Source organism: Pantherophis guttatus, chromosome 1 (genome assembly GCF_059756535.1).
Source record: "Pantherophis guttatus breed Tessera chromosome 1, ASM5975653v1, whole genome shotgun sequence".
Classification (NCBI taxonomy): Eukaryota; Metazoa; Chordata; class Lepidosauria; order Squamata; family Colubridae; genus Pantherophis; species Pantherophis guttatus.
This window is the reverse complement of record NC_142063.1, coordinates 302,594,287-302,602,084: the sequence shown is the minus strand read 5'-3', so window position 1 is coordinate 302,602,084 and position 7,798 is coordinate 302,594,287.

The following is a 7,798-nucleotide window of genomic DNA, read 5'->3' as shown; positions in this document are numbered from 1 at the left end:
CCTAGCGAAAGGGAACATGCGGAGAAATTAGAAACAACATTCTAAAATGTATTCAACAAGTTATCCTTTAAAAATATACATTTTACATTTTGCTGATCTTTTAGAAAGAAGTTAGGACTCCTAAAAAACTCAGTTTTTTTTTTTGTGTATTTACGCTTCACAAGATGGGTTTGCAAATTCCTTTACATTAACAGCATGCAACGTAACATTTGAAAATGAGGGGAATTCATTGTTATCTAAATTTTCAACAGCCACTTCTGTGCACATCTCTCCAACTTATATCACAGCAGTTTAAAAAACAAATACCATATCCTAAACTGTGTCTCGCTTTGTTTTGTGGACCAGAGACAGGGTGAAAGAAGAGGTTTTTTTCCATTTTATCTGCATACCAGTTAACTCTTGGTGTATTGAAAGATAGTCAAGAACAGGAAAAGCTGTAAAACTGGACTGAGTCTTAAAGTTGCCAAGGCTGGACAAGCCTGGTTTAGATCTTTCAATCATCCTGTAAATTGACCATTTCATGAGGGAAATACAGAGAGGCAATAATACAACAGAGAGAATGTTATTTGCAGGGATCCCAAGGCCCTTCTTCTTTGGTCATAGCCCTTCTTCTTTGGAACATTATCAACACCACTCCTTCTATGTTAGTCTTTGGAGAGTTGTAAAGACTGGCTATTCCAAAGGCTTGAAGTAGGGAATTACTGTATGTAAACTGGGGTCTGTTTCAATATGGTTTATTCCTTCGTTTTCACAGGAGTTATTACAATTATAATTTGTGGGTTCATCTTGTTATCTCTTTTGTTGTTTCAGTGTAGTTTTTGGTTTACTGTAGAGAGTTTGTAAGCCTCCCTCAGTCTCCCTAGATTAAAGCATTATATAAATACAAGTAAGCAAATAAACAAGTAAATAATCATAATAGAAGCATGTGTTCTAGTCATGTTAATCATAATATAAGCATGGATTACACAACAGTGAGACAAGAAGTTAATTTTGTTTATTAAGCTCAGCTTGGACTCCTCTCTGACTTGGAACAAAAGCAAATTTAACTTGTTGAAACAAACATGCCAGCACTCTCCATAATATGGCAAGATTCCACTCTGGTAAACACCAACTTCCTCACATTCCTTCTTTGTAAATAAAAAAACTTATTCATGCAACATTCGATCCTTTCAGTTAGTCTGTTTGGTTTCCCAAGTTCATACTACTCTATAAATGAAACATGCACACCAGTTTCTGAATATCAGAAGTCACTCTTGGTTGATACCGGTTTTTCTAAACTTTCACTGATAATGCTTTGGACAGTTTTGTGTCTTTACTTTTGGAACAAATGGAATTGGAAGAAGGTATCTTTGGTTATGTTAAAAAAAAAAAACACCTTTCAATTCTATTTCAACCCAAAAGAATTGTAGTGGTTTTATGATTATACTGGTACTTTTAAATGTTAACACTTCATTTTGGTAGGAGTAGACAAATACAACTTTGGTTTTGTGGTGAAAGTTTCATTTTTTTTCTTTTCAAATTCAAATCTTTATTGTCAGTGCACAACATATGTACAATGAGATTGGTTGAGCTCCCTCTTTTGAGTGCTTTCCTCAATATCAACAATATCTTATAGGTTGCCATGGAACCACAACAGGAAGTTGTGTCACCAAGTTTCTCCCAAACAGAAAGTTGGCTTTGGCTGTTTCACATTGTGAAAAAGATGCCCTATAGCTCAAAAGAAACATTTATTTAATATAACTTGCCCTTCACAGGAGAATCTTGCTAATCTTTATCCTAGCTTTGGCAAGTTATTTGATTATGGGGGCAGGGACTTGGTGTTCAAATCCACGTGCTATGGCAATATTTTCAAATAACATTAGGAAATTGTGGTCCATTATCCATTATCACAACTCATGGCATGTCATGTGTAGCAAATATAGTTTTGATATACTTGAAAGTTGTTTCTTCTAACTCAGTGGTTCCCACTGGGTATATCACCCAAAATTCAGTAAAAGTAATTTTTCTTTGGATAACGATACATGAGCCCATTACCCAATCTTATCAGGGACATTTAAATTGATCTAAAGTATTTTACCTACATGGAATAGGAAGGACATTTTGATAGAGGGGCTTTAGGTAATGAAGGGAAAAATTTAGAACACTATTTTAAGCAGCTCCTCAGCTGAACTAATATTGTACAACAGGGGTGTCAAACACAAAGCCCGTGAGCCAGATTTGGCCTGCAATGTGGTCGGATCTGGCTCACGGGGCCATCCTGGAAAATGTAAAGGGCTGGCCCTTGTCACTTCGGCTCGGTCTACCCAATGCAAAGAGGAAACAATGGGCCAGCATGGCTTTGACCCGATCTAACCAGTGCAAAGAGGAAACATCAGGGCAGCGTGGCTTTGGCCTGGTCTACCCAGTTGAAGAGGAAACATGCCAGCAGTTTGGGGAGTGGTGTCAAGCTGGCCATGCCCACCCAGTCAGCCATGCCCACCCAGTTGGCTACTCCTACTGCCCCCCTGAAGTCAACCACAGCCCTGATGTGGCCCTCAATGAAATTGAGTTTGACAGCCCTGGTGTATAACATACTGTAATTTATTTCAAAAAATTGTTTTTGTTTAATAAATATTTTTTGAGTATCTGAATTTTTCCAGTTTAATGACTGATCATAAAATTTTAGAACAAAACACAACCTGAAGGTTTTAAAAATTATCACCTGCATGGTCTATTTAGTCTACACAGAGATGTGTTTTATCCACAGCTAGATGTACCAAAGCCCAGCTGATGAATACAACTTGAAAAATATGTTTATGGTTACAGGTTCATCTAAGAATTTATTCGGAATGGAATCCAAGCAAATTCTCAGACTTTAAATGTTCTTGTGAACTGTTGCTATAAAATGAATCCATTCAGTTTCAATGAACCATTCAGTGAAAATTTCTCATGTTTCCATTCTGGTCAATTCTGATTTCCATTTTGTTTTCAAAGCTAGTGTTATACTTCTCTGAGCATATAGTGCTGTCTGGGCATTTTTACCAAGGATAATGAAATAAAACATCCTATACTATGTAAAGCATCTTCATATTTGTTTATCAACAGGACGTTTCCTGCGATAGTTCTCTATAGACCTCACTAACAAAATTGATTCTTTCTAATCAATTCTGTCTTTCTAGGCCCAAAATGATTTTTCACAGATTATGTAGAAAATAATGCTTCCATATTTTAAACTTTTATGGATTCATACATAAAATGATATAAAATGATACAAAATAAAAATAATTTGCCATACACAAAAATAAATAATGGAAAAACTTCAAACAAGTAGAAAATACATAAGAATATGAACAAATGAATAAATGAACAAGCAAACACTGTAATGTTGATGCATTTAAATGCTTTTAATTTCAAAGTGTGTCCACAACCATGCAGTATCTGATTTCAGTATGTGACTTGAGATACATGGTTCCTGGATACAAAAATGGCCTAGGGTTGCCTAAGCGCTACATTTGGATTAAGTGCTGCCCCTTTTAAAATTGAAAAAATTTTCTTAATTTGGGGGCCTGAGATCCCCTATTCAGCCATCTTATCTGGATTCTATTCTTAGACCTTTGTGCAATCCATCACTGACTTCAGGCCAGCTGTCAAGCATAAATTCTCTCCTAGGGAGGTAAAAAAAGACTGTTTCTTCTGATGGCATGCACTCCAAGACTCTGGAAGAATATATACAGTGTATAGTGCAGTCAGTGGATTCTAAAGGGATAATGCTAGATCTGTGTGGGACTCTATATCACAAGCACCAAGGAACCGAATGCAAATCCCCCATTGCCGCTATCTGATAACAACTCTATAACTATATAATATCATACCTCTATTTCTGAATCACTCCAGAAATATTTCATGTTCAGTGATGTTAAAATCTATTGAGAGTGCTAGTAGAAATGACCTAGTAGCAATCTCCCTATTTGTCTTCCAGTAAAAATAATTTATCAAGGCAACTAAAGCTATTTCCATGTTTTATGTAGGCCTGCAGCCAGATTTAAATGGATCATTGGCTTCTTCCAAGCTCAGCTTTAGTTGCATGGTCTCTACTTTCTCCAACAGGAGCCCTGGTGGCGCAGCAGACTAAAGCACTGTTATTAACTGTTATTAACATCAGCTGCCTGCAATTACTGCAAATTCAAATCTCACCAGGCTCAAGGTTGACTCAGCCTTCCATTCTTTCTAAGGTAGGTAAAATGAGGACCCAGATTGTGGGGGCAATAAGCTGACTTAATATAAATATACAAAAGTATGAAGGCTATTGCTTAACGCATTGTAAGCCGCCCTGAGTCTCCGGAGAAGGGCGGCATATAAATCAAATTTTTTAAAAAAACATCTTGGATCTTGATTAGTAGTTTTCCAATCTCTGGGATCAGGGAAGAATCCACTCTGCCTGCTAAATCTTAACGGAAAACAAGGAACTAAATAATTGGTTAGTTGAAAGTGAATATATTATATTTATTCCTAAACCATTCCTGTATCTAGGAACCATGTAAGTCAAGTCACATACTGAAAATATATACTGATTTAACAGCTACCTTGTATGGTTGTGAACACACTTTGAAATTTAAAAAAATTATAAATGCATCAGCACTATAGTTTTTGCTTGTGTTCTTTTTATGTATTTTATTCTTGATTAAAGTTTTTGCGTCCTTTGTTTTTATGTATGATAAATTGTTTTTTCAATCATTTTATGTATGATATACATAAAATATGGTCAAAATCTGTCACATAGTGAATGCTTTGTCTTGACTTAAGCCCTGCACCTTTTGTACATGCATTGACGTCACACGAGCATACAATAAAAGTTGAGGATTCATTTGGGATGCTGTGCCAGCCATATTGTAAATTGTCTGTATTCTGTGGATACCATTGCCTCTCACATGACAGCCATAATTAAGAGCACAGAAAATATATGCAGCTCAAGGTTGAAGTATGGAATCCTTGGTGCTCTCTAAGTGTGGTTGTTTCTTGTAGATGTTTCATTGTTAAAGTAGATAACATCATTAGTGCTAATGAGTATAGGGTTTGCTCCCTGTTTATTTATAGTAGATTGCCCTGCCAGTTTTGGTGGAGGTGTTTGTTTTCTCCTTGGTAATTTCTCCTTGAGTGCGATATTGTTTTCTGCCTGATTGTTTGTCTGGTGTTAATCCCTGCTTATCTGAGGGACCAGCAGCCACCTGAGCTGGCTGCTGGTGAAGATGTGTTTTGTTTTATTTTTCTTATCATTTTTTATTGTCTCTAAGAGACAATATCGATGATGTTACTTAAGTGGGTAATGAAATGTCTATAAGCAAACAACAATGCTCAGAGAGCACCAAGGACCCTACATGATTAACACCCTCTTATTGTCTATGATCAAGTATGAGATTCTCAAGAGACGTCTGGCTGTCTTACATGCTTCTTATTCCATGAAATTGAAGACATAACTGTTTTCCCAGGCTTTCACCAGCTTATTATAAAAGATGAAGATCCTGGATCCATTTGTTAACAGAATCAACCTAGAAGTTGATTTTCTAGGACAGTTTAAGAGTCTTAAGCAAGAGAACTTAAGCAACAACCCAATTCATATAAATGTTATAGACATTTCAAAGGGAATGCACGCCAATATTGAGTCTTTCAAGAAAACATGAATCAGTGCCTGGTGAAGCAACTCAAATGTCTCCTCTCTTATGCCATCTGACACATAAAGTTCATAATATCCTGCTGCACAGGTGTGAGTTGAGGCCACTTATAATCTAATGTGGCAAAATGTTGTGTTTCAGGCCAGTCTGTGGTTGCTGTCAATATTCTGTGGGAACAGTCATAGGTCACACATTTTTTTATACTGTAAATTGGTGAGGTAGAAGACCAATGATGCAAAGAAGGATCATATGACACAACACACCACTGCAGCTGTTGTTTTGCTTTAGCTATTTCCTTGCTTCAGCTATCAAGCCAACTCTCTTTTGGACTTAAAAAGATTATGCTTTCATTAGTGAGCGTATGTGGACTCCCCAAATAAGAAAAACAAGTAGAAGAAAATAAATTAAAAAAAATTCAAAAAGAAAGAAAGAAAAACAAGTAGAAGATTGCTGGGGACCAAAAAAGAAAGAAAGAAAGAAAAGAAAAGAAACAGCCATGAGGATTCTAGGATCAAAGAAAATATAAGCTTTTCAGGCTGCCTTCAGCCATTAGGCAGATGCATTTGAAGAATAAAATGAAGGTTGTAGTAATAGAAACCATTATTTTATATACAGTAGAAGAAGGAAAGGGATCGTTTAAAATTCATTTGCAACATTTGATTAATATTTATTTATTTATTTATTTATTTATTTGTATCCCTCCTTTATTATTTTTACATATAACTCAAGATGACAAATGTATTCAACACATCTTCCTTCTCCTATTTTCCCCATAACAACGACCCTGTGAGGTGCATTGGACTGAGAGAGAGTGACTGGTTTAAAGTCCCCAGCTGGCTTTCATAGCTAAAGCAGGACTTGAATTCACAGTTTCCCACTTTCTAGTGGTGCCTTAACCACTAGCCTGGCTCCTTAATTGCTCCCATCCTCCCCATATTTTAACTGTACATTATTACTGTTATTGTTGTTTATAGCTTTACCATTTTAAAGTTTTCTGGTTTTTAATATTTGTAAGCTGCCCAGAATTAACTCCAGATGAGATGCACAGCACACAATCTAATAAATAAATAATTAAATGTCGACAGGATTTGCAAGTAATCAATTTGGTAGCTGAAAAAAGTGTTCTTGTTAACAGTGTGACACAATAGTGATATCACAACTTTGGAGCCCTGGACCTATTCACTACTTGCTTTGACTCTTCCAATTCTTAGCATATGATGCCACTTCCAACAGAAGAGACCTGTGGAGATGTGTCCTTCTCTAAAGAAAACAGTTGCTTAATAAATAAATCAGTGCCAGAAAGAATTTTCCCCCAAGGCAATAAAAAACTTCCCTATAAATAAATAAAACTGTTGTCATCCATCAAAATGAAAAGTAGCTCAGTAATTTTAGAAGAAAAGGCTCTTTGTCCATATATAATTTGTATGTTCAAAATGATGTCAATTCCAAAATACAATTAAATACATTTTTTTAAAAAAAAATCAGCATTCTGAGATGGGTTTAAATGGCCACTTAAATATTCTTCTTTCCAGAAAAGGTCATTCTAAAACCCTTCACAAAGGACTTTGACTTTGGAGGATCCAAGAATGACAGATTAAAAGGGTAGGAATATGCAGATATGGATAGAGAATGGAAGTAAGATATAACCTGAGCTGGGGACAAATTAAAGAGCTGAGTGGGCTTTACAATCTGATTGTGGTGGGCTCTTTTTATCAAAGTAAACTTTAGTTCAGATATTGTCTTAGCAAAGGTTAGGTTGTTGCATTGGAAAGCACTTTTTAAAAATCAGAAAATGAGACACAAAGGGAGATTATATACAGAAATCTGAATGGCTTTCACCATGATGACCTTGAGAAAACTACTGAAGACCTGGCTATCCCCCCAGTTCTTGGGACCCATGGATGGCTGACAGTCTGATGGACAAGTATTTGTTTATATGTTTGTCTTCTGTGATTTATTAAATTGTACAGTTCTTATTTATTTTTTAAATTGTAAAGTGCTCAGAGTCATAAGTGCTTAGGTAAAAAAAACAAAAACGAACAGTGAATGAATGAATGAATGAATGAATGAATGAATGAATGAATGATAGATAAGTGACTGAAACAAAGTCCATTACTGAATTCATTGAATCTTTTTTCAGCATGTACACT